Here is a 12288-nt window from a genome sequence, read left to right as displayed (position 1 = left end):
CTAAATATATACGCACCCAACACAGGAGCACCCAGATACATAAAGCAAGTTCTTAATGGCCTAAAATGAGATTTAGACCCCTACACAATAATAAGGGGAGATTTCAACACTCCTCTATCAATATTAGACAGATCAATGAGACAGAAAATTAACAAGGATATCCAGAACTTGAATGCAGAGCTGGACCAAGCAGATCTAATAGACATATACAGAACGCTCCACCTCAAATCCACAGAATATAATTCTTCTCAGCACCATATTGTATTTACTATAAGATTGACCACATTATTGGAAGTAAATCACTCCTCAGTAAATGCAAAAGTATGGAAATCATAACAAACAGTCTATCAGATCACAGCGCAATCAGACTTGAACTCAAGACTAAGAAACACATTCAAACTCACACAACCACTTGGAAACTGAACAACTTGCTTCTGAGCGTCGACTGGATAAACAATGAAATGAAGGCAGAAAAAAAGATGTTCTTTGAAACCAATCAGAATGAAGACACAACTTACCAGAATCTCTGGGACACCTTTACAACAGTGTTGAGAGGAAAATTTATAGCAATAAATGCCCACATGAGAAACAAGGAAAGATCTAAAATTGACGTCCTGTCATCAAAATTGAAAGAGCTAGAGGAGATTTTAAAAAACTCAAAAGCTATCAGAAGACAAGAAATAACTAAGATCAGAGTCGAACTGAAGGAGATAGAGACACAAAAAAACCTTCAAAAATCAGTAAATCCTGGAGATGGTTTTTTGAAAAGATCAACAAAATAGACAGATTACTAGCCAGATTAATTAAAAAGGAAAGGGAGAAGAATCAAATAGATGCAATAAAAAACAATAAAGGGGATATCACCACTGATCCCACAGCAATACAAACTACCATCAGAGATTACTACAAACAGCTCTATGCACATAAATCAGTAAACCAGGAAGAAATGGATAAATTCCTAGACACTTGGACCCTACCAAGACTAAACCAGGAGGAAGTTGAAACCCTGAATAGACCAATAACAAGGGCTGAAGTAGAGACAGCAATCAATAGCCTACCAACTAAAAATAGTCCCGGTCCAGAAGGGTTCACAGCTTAATTCTACCAGATGTACAAAGAGGAGCTGGTTCCATTCCTTCTGAAACTGTATCAAACAATACAAATGGAGGGAATCCTCCCTAACTCTTTTTATAAGACCAACATCATACTGATATCATAACCATACAGAGACTCAATTAAAAATGAAAACTTCAGGACAATATCCATGATGAACATCGACAACAAAATTCTTCAATAAAATACTGGCAAACAGATTGCAACAGCAAATCAAGAAGCTTATCCATCATGATCAAGTAGGCTTCATCCTGAGGAAGCAAGGCTGGTTCAACATACACAAATGCATCGATGTAATCCATCACATAAATGGAACCAAAGACAAAAACCATATGATGATCTCAATAGATGCAGAGAATGCCTTAGACAAAATTCAACAGCCTTCATGCTAAAAACTCTCAATAAACTAGGTATTGACAGAACATATCATAATATGATAAAAGCTATATATGACAAACCTATAGCCAATATCATACTGAACAGGCAAAAGGTGGAAGAATTCCCTTTGAAATCAGGCACTAGAAAAGGATGTCCTCTCTCACCACTCCTATTCAAAGTAGTATTGGAAGTTCTACCCAGGGCAATCAGGCAAGAAAAAGAAATAAATCATATTTGATTAAAAAAGGAGAAAGTCAAACTGTCTCTATTTGCAGATGACATGATTGTATATCTAGAAGACCCCATTGCCTCAGCCCAAAATCTTCTCAAACTGATAAGCAACTTCAGCAAAGTCTCAGGATACAAATCAATGTGCAAAAATCACACGTATTCCTATATACCAATAACAGACAGAGAGCCAAATCAAAAGTGAACTCCCATTCACAATTGCTACAAAGAGAATAAATACCTCAGAATACAACTAACAAAGGATGTAAAGCACCTCTTCAAGGAGAACTACAAACCAATACTCAATGAAATAAGAGAGGACACAAACAGATGGGAAAACGTTCCATGCTCATGGTTAGGAAGAATTAATATCATGAAAATGGCCATACTGCCCAAAGTAATTTATAGATTCAATGCTATCCCCATCAAGCTACCAATGACCTTCTTCACAGAACAGGAAAAAATCACTTTAAACTTAATATGGAATCACAAGAGAGCCCACATAGCCAAGACAATCCTAAGCAAAAAGAACAAAGCCGGAGGCATCACACTGCCAGACTTTAAACTATAGTACAAAGCCACAGTAATCAAAACGGCATGGCACTGGTACAAAAACAGAGACATAGACCAATGGAACAGAACAGAGGCCCCAGGAGAAACACCACACATCTACAACCATCTGGTTTTTGACAAACTCAAGAAAAACAAGCAATGGGGAAAAGACTCCATGTTTAATGAAAGATGTTGGAAAAACTGGCTAGCAATGTGCAGAAAGCAGAAACTGGACCACTACCTGTCACCTTATACTAAAATTAACTCCAGGTGGATCAAAGATTTAAACGTAAAACCTAACACCATAAAAACACTAGAAGAAAACATAGACAAAACCATCCAGGACATAGGCATCGGCAAGGACTTCATGACTAAAACAGCCAAAGCAATGACAATAAAAGCCAAGATAGACAAATGGGATCTAATTAAAATTCAGAGCTTCTGTACAGCAAAAGAAACAATGATTAGAGTGAATCTGCAACCAGCAGAATGGGAAAAAAATTTTGCAATCTACCCATCTGACAAAGGGCTAATAACCAGAATCTACAAAAAACTAAAATAGATATAAAAAAAAATCAAAAAACCCCATTCAAAAGTGGATGAAGGATATGAACAGACACTTTTCAAAATAAGACATATATGAAGCCAGCAAACATATGAAAAAATGCTCATCATCACTGGTCATTAGAGAAATGCAAATCAAAACCACATTGAGATATCATCTCACGCCAGTTAGAATGGCGATCATTAAAATATCTGGAGACAACAGATGCTGGATAGGATGTGGAGAAATAGGAAGACTCTTACACAGTTGATGGGAGTGTAAATTATTTCAACTACTGTGGAAGACAGTGTGACGATTTCTCAAGGATCTAGAAATAAAAATTCCATTTGACCCAGCAATCCCATTACTAGGTATATACCCAAAGAACTATAAATCGTTCTACTATGAAGACACGTATGTTCATTGCAGCCCTGTGTACAATAGCAAAGACCTGGAACCTACTGAAATGCCCAACAATGATAGACTGGACACAGAAAATGTGGTACTTATACACCATGGAATACTATGCAGCCATAAAAAACAATGAGTTCGTGTCTTTTGTAGGGACTTGGGTGAATCTGGAAACCATCATTCTCAGCAAACTGACACAAGAACAGAAAGCCAAACACCACATGTTCTCATTTATAGGTGGGTGTTGAACAATGAGAACACATGGACTCAGGGAGAGAAGCATCACATACTGGGGGCAGTTAGGAGGGGTAGGGGAGAGATAGCAGTGGGTGGGGAGGGAGGGGTGAGTGGGGAGGAATAACGTGGGCAGAAATGCCGGATGTAGTATGCGCCTAAAGTTAAATAAATAAATTTTAAATAATACAAAAATCTTGGTGGCATACCCTGTGGTCCCAGCTACTCAGGAGGCTGAGGTGGGAAAATTGCTTGAACGTGGGAGGCGGAAGCTGCAGTGAGCCATAATTCTGCCAGTGCACTCCAGCCTGGGTGACAGAGTGAGAACTTGTCTCAAAAAAAAAAAAAAAAAGAAAGAAAGAAAGAAAATGGCAAGCCATTGAGAGAGAACTGTGGCCTTTTTCTTCTGGGGTTCTGGAACTGCATAAGCAATACTCCCACGTTTCTATCAGCGAGATATTTGATCCCAGGATTTCAAAAGGTCGCAACAATTGGAAAGGAGATTGCACTACCACAAATACCCTTATTTCTAGGATCTGGAGTGGGTGCCTAACTGCCACCTTTGTAAACCCTCTGGAGGAGATAGAGTCCAAGTATTGTGGCCTAAATAGTACCTGCGGTGGTCCAACCTTGTCACCTGTTTTTAGAATTTCATAGGATGTTATCTGGTTATTTTGATGCTATAAAAATATATTTTGGAAAAATATACTATGACATTGATATTTATTTTGATGAAATTAGTTTAAAAGGAGAAAAAAATGAAGTGACAACACAAGCTTCAAATATTTGCATAGCCCATCCCTTCATGAAATTATTGAAATGAAAAGCCTTATTTTGAACTTTCTCTGAAGTGAATTTAAGTTCATAATGTTTGTTAGGGCTGAAAAGGAGGACCTATATCACTGTCTGTTGTTGGGGTGGAGGTTGGGGTAGAATTGGAGGGAGAAATGATAACTGCCATTACATTTGACCAGATATAGGGAATGGACACTTCAGAGCGTTTCTCCAACGTTTTTCAACCATATTTCCTTGTGAGACATACATGGTACATTTTTACCAGTCCATTCATGTGTATGTACAGACAGCCAGACCCTTAAGAAATAAATCCTTTCTATGTGTAAAAAAAAAAAAATCGTTCTATTATAAGGACACATGTGCATGTATGTTCATTGCAGCACTGTTTACAATAGCAAAGACTCGGAACCAACCCAAGTGCCCATCGATGATAGACTGGACCGGGAAAATGTGGCACATATGTACCATGGAATACTATGCAGCCATAAAAAACGAAGAGTTCGTGTTTTTTGTAGGGACATGGATGAACCTGGAAACCATCATTCTCAGCAAACTGACACAAGAACAGAAAATCAAACACCGTACATTCTCACTCATAGGTAGGTGTTGAAAAATGAGAACACATGGACACAGGAAGAGGAGCATCACACACTGAGGTCTGTGGAAGGAGGACTAAGGGAGGGACAGTGGGGGGTAGGGAGTTAGGGAAAAATAATATGGGGAGAAATGCCAAATACAGGTGATGTGGATGGAGGCAGCAAACCACATTGCCATGTATGTACCTGTGCAACAATCCTGCATGTTCTTCACAGGGGCCCCAGAACCTAAAATGCAATAAAATATATATAATATTAAAATAAAATAAAATAAATAAAAATAAAATGCTGAATGCATATGGTTTAAATTATTTAATTAAAAGGCAAAGAGAAGGTGAGTGAATAAAGAAATAAATTTAAATGTATGCCTCCTTAAATAAATTAACTTTACCTATAAAGACACACACAGGCCAAAAGCGAAGTAGTAGCAAAAGATACTCCAAGTAACTGGAAACCAGAAAAAACCAAAGTAGCTACACATTAATCAGATTTTAAAGACTACAAATCAAGACTGTAAAAACAAAGATTGTCACTGTATAATGATAAAGGGGCCAATTCAACAAGCAAATATCACAAGTATAAGTATCTATAATCCCAGCACCAACCCCAAAGCTCCCATGTATGGAAAGCAACATTAATATGTACCAGGCCATATTCATACTGCTATGAAGAAATATCCAAGACTGGGTAATTTATAAAGAAAAAGAGGTTTAATGGACTCAGTTCTACATGGCTAGGAAGGCCTTACAATCATGGCAGAACAGAACAAGAGGCAAAGGCACATCTTAATGGCAGCATGCAAGAGAGCTTATGCAGGGGAACTGCCCTTTATAAAACCATCAGATCTCATAAGACTTATTCATTATCATAAGAACAACGTGGAATAATCTTACCCCGTGAATCAATTACCTCCCACCAGGTACTTCCCATGACACATGGGGATTATGGGAGCCATAAATCAAGATGAGATTTGGGTGGAGACACATGCAAAACATATCAAATAAATCTCAAGGCAGAGACAAACTGCATTACAATAACAATAGGGAATTTTAACATTCTCTTCTCAGTAATGTGAAAATAATTCAGACAGAAAATCAACAAAGAAATAGCAGAGTTAACCTACACACTAGATCAATTAGGTGTAACTGACATTTACAAAACAATTCACCCAGCTGGTTCAAATTTATATATATATATATTTAAGACAAAGTCTCACTCTGTCACCCAGGCTGGAGTGCAGTGGCACAATCTTGGCTCACTGCAACCTCTGCCCCCCAAGTTCAAGTGATTTTCCTGCCTCAGCCCTGAGTAGCTGGAATTACAGGCTCCTGCCACCGCACCTTGCTAATTTTTGTATTTTTAGTAGGGACAGGGTTTTACCATTTGGGCAGGCTGAATTTGAACTCCTGACCTTGTGATCCACCCACCTCAGCCTCCCAAAGTGCTGGAATTACAGGCCTGAGCTACTGCACCCAGCCTGAAGACACATTCTTTTCATCAGCACATGGAACATTCTCCAGATTAAATCATACATTAAGTCACAAAACAAGTTTGAACACTTTTTTAGTAAAAATTATATTAAAAATCTTTTCTCACCACAATGGAATAGAACTACAAATTGATAACTAGAGGAACCCCAGAAAATACAAAAACACATGGAAATTAAACAACATGCTCCTGAACCAGCAAAGGCTCAATGAAGAAGTTGACAAAAAAGTTTTTTAAAATCTAAATTTATAAAGATCAAGATTACTGACTAGCTGCAGGTAGAACATGCCTCTTTTACAGAAAGAAACCAAAATATTGAGTAAATCTTGAACAGGGCACTGAAATATGACAGAGAGCTAATGGGGAATATGGTTAGTGAAGAGAGAGGAAGCAGGACTCCCTGCTCAAAATTACTGAGCAGCAGGACCATCCCCTGAACCCAGACCCAAGGAGGGAGTAAGTAAGGGGACTCTGAGGCTTTACATTTTGACCATGAACCTCTGCAATCTTAACTATAGGAGAGTTCCACAATCACTTCAGACCTCCTGACTGGCAATGGGAGCTGTTTGTTTGGCACACAGTAGCACTGCTCAAACTCATGTGAAGCCCCAAAGGCTTCCATGCACTGGGAAGCTGCAGCAAAATGTGATTCTCGGTGCTCTTCCTTAAGGGCTCTGTATCCTGCCCTGAGTTGTTGCTGCTGCTGCTGCTGCTGCTGCTGCTGACTGACTGACAAAGAGGGAGTAAGCAGAGTTCCAGGCACTCTCACACATACCAAGGACAGGTTTCACCATCATTGCTGTGGAACAAGGTGCATTCAAACCATGTACCCCACACCTGCCAGTCCCTCTCAAGACTGCCCATGTGGCTGTTCCCACAGTGGGGAGGCCTACAGCATAGTCACCATTGCATTACTTCAGTAGTGTTTCGGTGGTGGACTGGAATAAATTCAAACTTCTTTATTACAGTTTGTGGTTGGGCTTTGGAACCCCTTCAAGTATATCATACAGAGATTTTTGGAGACAAAATTTTTGGAGACAAAATTTGTGATATAATCTTGAGCTGGGAATGATCCCCCACTGTTAGAACACAGAGAAGAATGTGATGTATGTACATGCTGTGGCATGGCAGCTGAGTATGCCTTTCTTCATGAAATCAAACTGGGACTGTTGTGGCCTGATAGAGGGAATTTCTGCCGCACACGGCAATCTCATAACCTCGGACAGGTTGGTGATCAGAATGCAGACTGCTTGGGTTTAACCTAACCATCCTGACCTGCTGCCAGTGGCTGGATACTGTAAAGCATAGTGCTGGGAGCTGTGGCCAGAGCAATCAGGCAAGAGAAAGAAATAAAAGGCATCCAAATAAGAAGAGAAAAAGTTAACTATCCCTATGTACAGAAAATATAATTCTATACCTTAAAAAGACCCACAGTGTTTGTCTAAAAGCTTCTTGATTAGAGAAACAACTTCAGCAAAGTTTCAGAATACAACGTCAATGTACAAAATGAGTTGCATTCCTATACACATAGAAAATCCAAGCTGAGACCCACATCAAGAACCCAATCCCAATTCTCAATCACCACAAAACAGAATACAATACCTAGGAATACAACTAGGCAGGGAGGTGAAAAATGTCTGCAATGAGAATTTTTAAACACTGCTCAAAGAATTCAGAGAGGGCACAAGCAAATAGGAAAATATTCCATACTCGTGGATAGGAAGAATCAATATTGTTAAAATGGCCATAATGCCCAAAATAATTTACAAATTAAATGCTACTCCTATCAAACTACCAATAACATTCTTTACAGAATTAGTAAAACTATTTTAAAATTCATATGGAACCACAAAAACACTGTGAATAGCTAAGGCAATTCTAAGCAAAAAGAACAAACCTGGATGCATCACGTTATTGAACTTCAAAGTATACAACAAGCTTCCAGGATCCAAAACACTACAGTACTAGTACAGCTATGCTGTACTGGCTATACAGCTATAATTTCTGTGCATCCTGCAGAACTATGAGTAAATAAATGAAACACTTTTTATAATAAGTTAACCGGTCTCAGTTTTTTTGTNCAGAGTTTCACTCTTGTTGCCCAGGCTGGAATGCAATGGTGCTATCTCGACTCACTGCAACCTCCGTCTCCTGGGTTTAAACTATTCTCCTGCCTGAGCCTCCTGAGTAGCTGGGATTGCAGGCATGTACCACCACAACTGGCTAATTTTGTATTTTTAGTAGAGACAGGGTTTCTCCATGTTGATCAGGCTGGTCTCAAACTCCTAACCTCAGGTGATCTGCCTACCTCAGCCTCTCAAAGTGCTGGGATTACAGGTGTCAGCCACCATGCCTGACTCAGGTATTTTTTTATAACAATGCCAGAACAGCTAATACATTGCCCAAAGCAATTTACAGATCATTTATATTCCTATCAAACTACTAATTACATTCCTAACAGAAATAGGAAGAACTATTTTAAAATTTATATGGAACCAACAAGGAGCCCAAATAGTCAAGGCAATCCCAAGCAAGAAGAGCAAAGCTGGAGGTATCAAGTTACCCCACCTCAAACTATACTACAAGGTGACAGTAACCAAAACAGCATGGTACTGGTACAAAAACAGACACATAGAAAAATAAAACAGAATAGAGAGCACAGAAACAATGCCACACACCTGAAACAATTTCATCTCTGACAAAGATGACAAAAACAAGCAATGAGGAAAGTATTCCCTATTCAATAAAAGGTGATGGGATAACTGGCTAGCCATATGCAAAAGATTAAAACTAGACAACTTTCTTAAACTATATAGAAAAGAGAATTCAAGATACATTAAAGACTTAAATGTGCAACCTGAAACTATGAAAAGTCTGAAAAATAACATAGAAAATAGCGCTGTGGACACAGGTCTTGGCAAAACAATTGCAACAAAAATAAAAATTGACAAACTGAAACTAATTAAACAAAAGAGCTTCTGCATAGCGAAAGAAACTATCAACGGAGTAAACCAGCAATGTAAAATAAAGGAGAAGGAATTAAACTATGCATCCAAAAAAGGTTTAATATTCAGTATCTATAAGAAACGTAAATAAATTTAAAAAGCAAAAAGCAAACAACTCCATTAAAAAGTAGGCAAAGGGCATGAACACACACCTTTCAAAAGAAGACATACATATGGCCAACAAGGAAATAAAAAATGCTCAGCATCATTAATTATTAGAGAAATGCAAATCAAAACCAAAATGTGATAGATACCATCTCACACCAATCAGAAAGGCTATGATTAAAATATCTTAACAGATGCTGGTGAGGTTGAGGAGAAAAGGGAAAGCCTATACACTGCTGGTGGGAATGTAAATTAGTTTAGCCATTGTGAAAAACAGTGCAGTGATTTCTCAGAGAACTTAGAATTACCGTTTGACCCAGCAATCTCATTATGGTCTATATACCCAAAGGAATATAAATTATTCTACAATAAAGACACATGTATATGTATGTTCTTCACAGCACTATTCACAACAGCAAAGTTATGGAATCAACCCAGATGCCCATCAATGATAGACTAAATAAAGAAAATGTGGGAGATAGGAAGCAAGATGATGAAATAGAAGGCCTGCAAGGACACCAAGTTAACAACTATCTACAGAGAAAAAAACACCTTTATAAAAACCATAATCAGATGAGCCCTCATATTACCTTCTTTTTCTTTGTATCACTGAAAAAGGCACTGAAGAGATAGAAAAAAACAGCCTTGTATTGCTGATGCCACCCCTCCCCTACCACAGGCAGTGGAAGGGTGGTGCAGAGAGCCTCTCTGGGTGTTGCACGAGAAATAACACAGCAATTGTAAGGCACTAAACTCAGTTCTGTGCCATTAGAGCAGAAAGAAAAATCAGACCAAATTCAGCTGATGCCCATCCACAGAAGGAGCACTTAAACCAGCACTAGCTAGAAGAGAATCACCAATACCAGCAGTCTGAACTTGAGTTCCTTCAAACCTCACCACCATGGGCTGAAGTACTCTGGATCACTAAGTAAATTTAAAAGGCAGTCTAGGCCAAAAGGACTCCAACTCTAAGGCAACTTCCAGTGCTGAACTTAGCCCAGAAACAGTGAACTGAGGTGGGAGTGGGGGTACATGACCTACTGATACACAGACTTATACTGCTAAGGGAGTGCTGGCATCACCTCTACCCAAACCCCAAGTTGCACATCTCGTGGCTCCCAAAAAAGACTCCTTTCATCTGCTTGAGAAGGGGAGAAGGAAGAATGTGAAGGACTTTGTCTTGCATCTTGACTACCAGCCCAGCCACAGCAGGATAGGGCAGCAGTATGGGTCATGAGACACTGTTTCCAGGCCTTATTTCCTGGATGATATTTCTAGATACACCCTGGGACAGAAGGAAACATATTTCCTTGAAGAGAAAGGCGTGGTTCTAGCAGCATTTATTGTCTGCTAATTGAAAAGCTTTAAGGCCCTGAATAACCAGCAGTAATATCAGCAGAGAGGGATTCCAACCCAGACCACAAGAGAGGGTTTTCGGACCTTGCACAAGAAAGAATTCAGGGCAAGTCCATAAAGTAAAGTGAAAGCAAGTTTATTAAGAAAGTAAAGGAATAAAGAACAGCTACTCCACAGGCAGAACAGCAGCAAGAGCTGCTCAACAGAGTATACTTAGTTACATCTTGGTTATATGCTAAACAAGAGGTGAGTTATTCATGAGTTTTCTCAGAAAGAGGTAGGCGATTCCTATAACTGAGGGTTCCTTACCTTTTTAGATGATATAGGGTAACTTCCATATGTTGCTCTGGCATTGGTAAACTGTCATGGTGCTGGTGGGAGTATCTTTCAGCATGCTAATGTATTAAAATTTGCGTGTAATAAGCAATAAGAATGACCAGAGTTCGTATTCATTTGCCATCTTGGTTTTGATGGGTTTTGTCCAGCTTCTTGTTTTAACATCAAGGTCTTTATGACCTGTATCTTGTGCTGATGTCCTATCTCCTCCTTTGACTAAGAATGTCCAACCTTCTTGGAAGGCAACTTGTTTTACTATCAAGGTCTTTAGGACTTGTNTAATTCTGTGACTAAAAATGCCTAACCTTCTCGGAATGCAGGCCACTAGGTGTCAGGCTTATTTTACCCAGCCCCTATCAAAGATGGAGTCCCTTTGGTTCAAACACCTTTGACCGGGTGCTACATCAAGAACCTTGGGTGAGCCTCTGAGACATGCTGACTCCAGGTGAGACTCGGAACATTATCATCAGTGGTGGCTATTGCAGGAAATTCTTTCTGCTTGAGAAAAGTAAAGGGCAAATTAAAGGGGACTTTGTCTTGCACCTTAAGTATCAGCAGAGCCACAGGGCAATAGAGTATCAAGTGGGCTCTTGGGGTTCTCAGTTCCAGGGATTGACTCATAGACAGAATTTTCATTCTTTCTTTATTTCAAAAAACATGGGAGGATACATGTGTAGAACATTCAGGTTTGTTACATAGGTATATGTGTGTCATGGTGGTTTGCTGCAACTATTGACCCATCCTCTAAGTTTCCTCCCCTCACCCCTACCACCCAACAGGCCCTGGTATGTGTTGTTCCCCTCTCTGTGTCCATGCATTCTCAATGTTCAAGTCGACTTATGAGTGAGAACATGTGGTGTTTGTTTTTCTGTTCCTGAGTTAGTTGCTGATTATAATGGCTTACAGCTTCATCCATGTCCCTGAAAAGGACATGTACTCATTTCTTTTTATGGTTGCATAGTATTCCATGATGTATATATATAACGTTTTCTTTATACAGTCTATCATTAATGGACATTTGGGTTGGTTCCAGCATTTCTGGGCCTGCCTTGGGTCAGAGGCAGGGTCCTGAAGGATGAATACCAGGCCATGCAGCATTCACTACAAGCTGACTTAAAACAGCTCAGGTATCAAAGGAACATTAGTA

This window comes from Cebus imitator, unplaced genomic scaffold (genome assembly GCF_001604975.1).
Source record: "Cebus imitator isolate Cc_AM_T3 unplaced genomic scaffold, Cebus_imitator-1.0 Scaffold766, whole genome shotgun sequence".
Taxonomy (NCBI): domain Eukaryota; kingdom Metazoa; phylum Chordata; class Mammalia; order Primates; family Cebidae; genus Cebus; species Cebus imitator.
The sequence above is the reverse complement of the archived record's forward strand: the minus strand, read 5'-3'. Positions refer to the sequence as shown.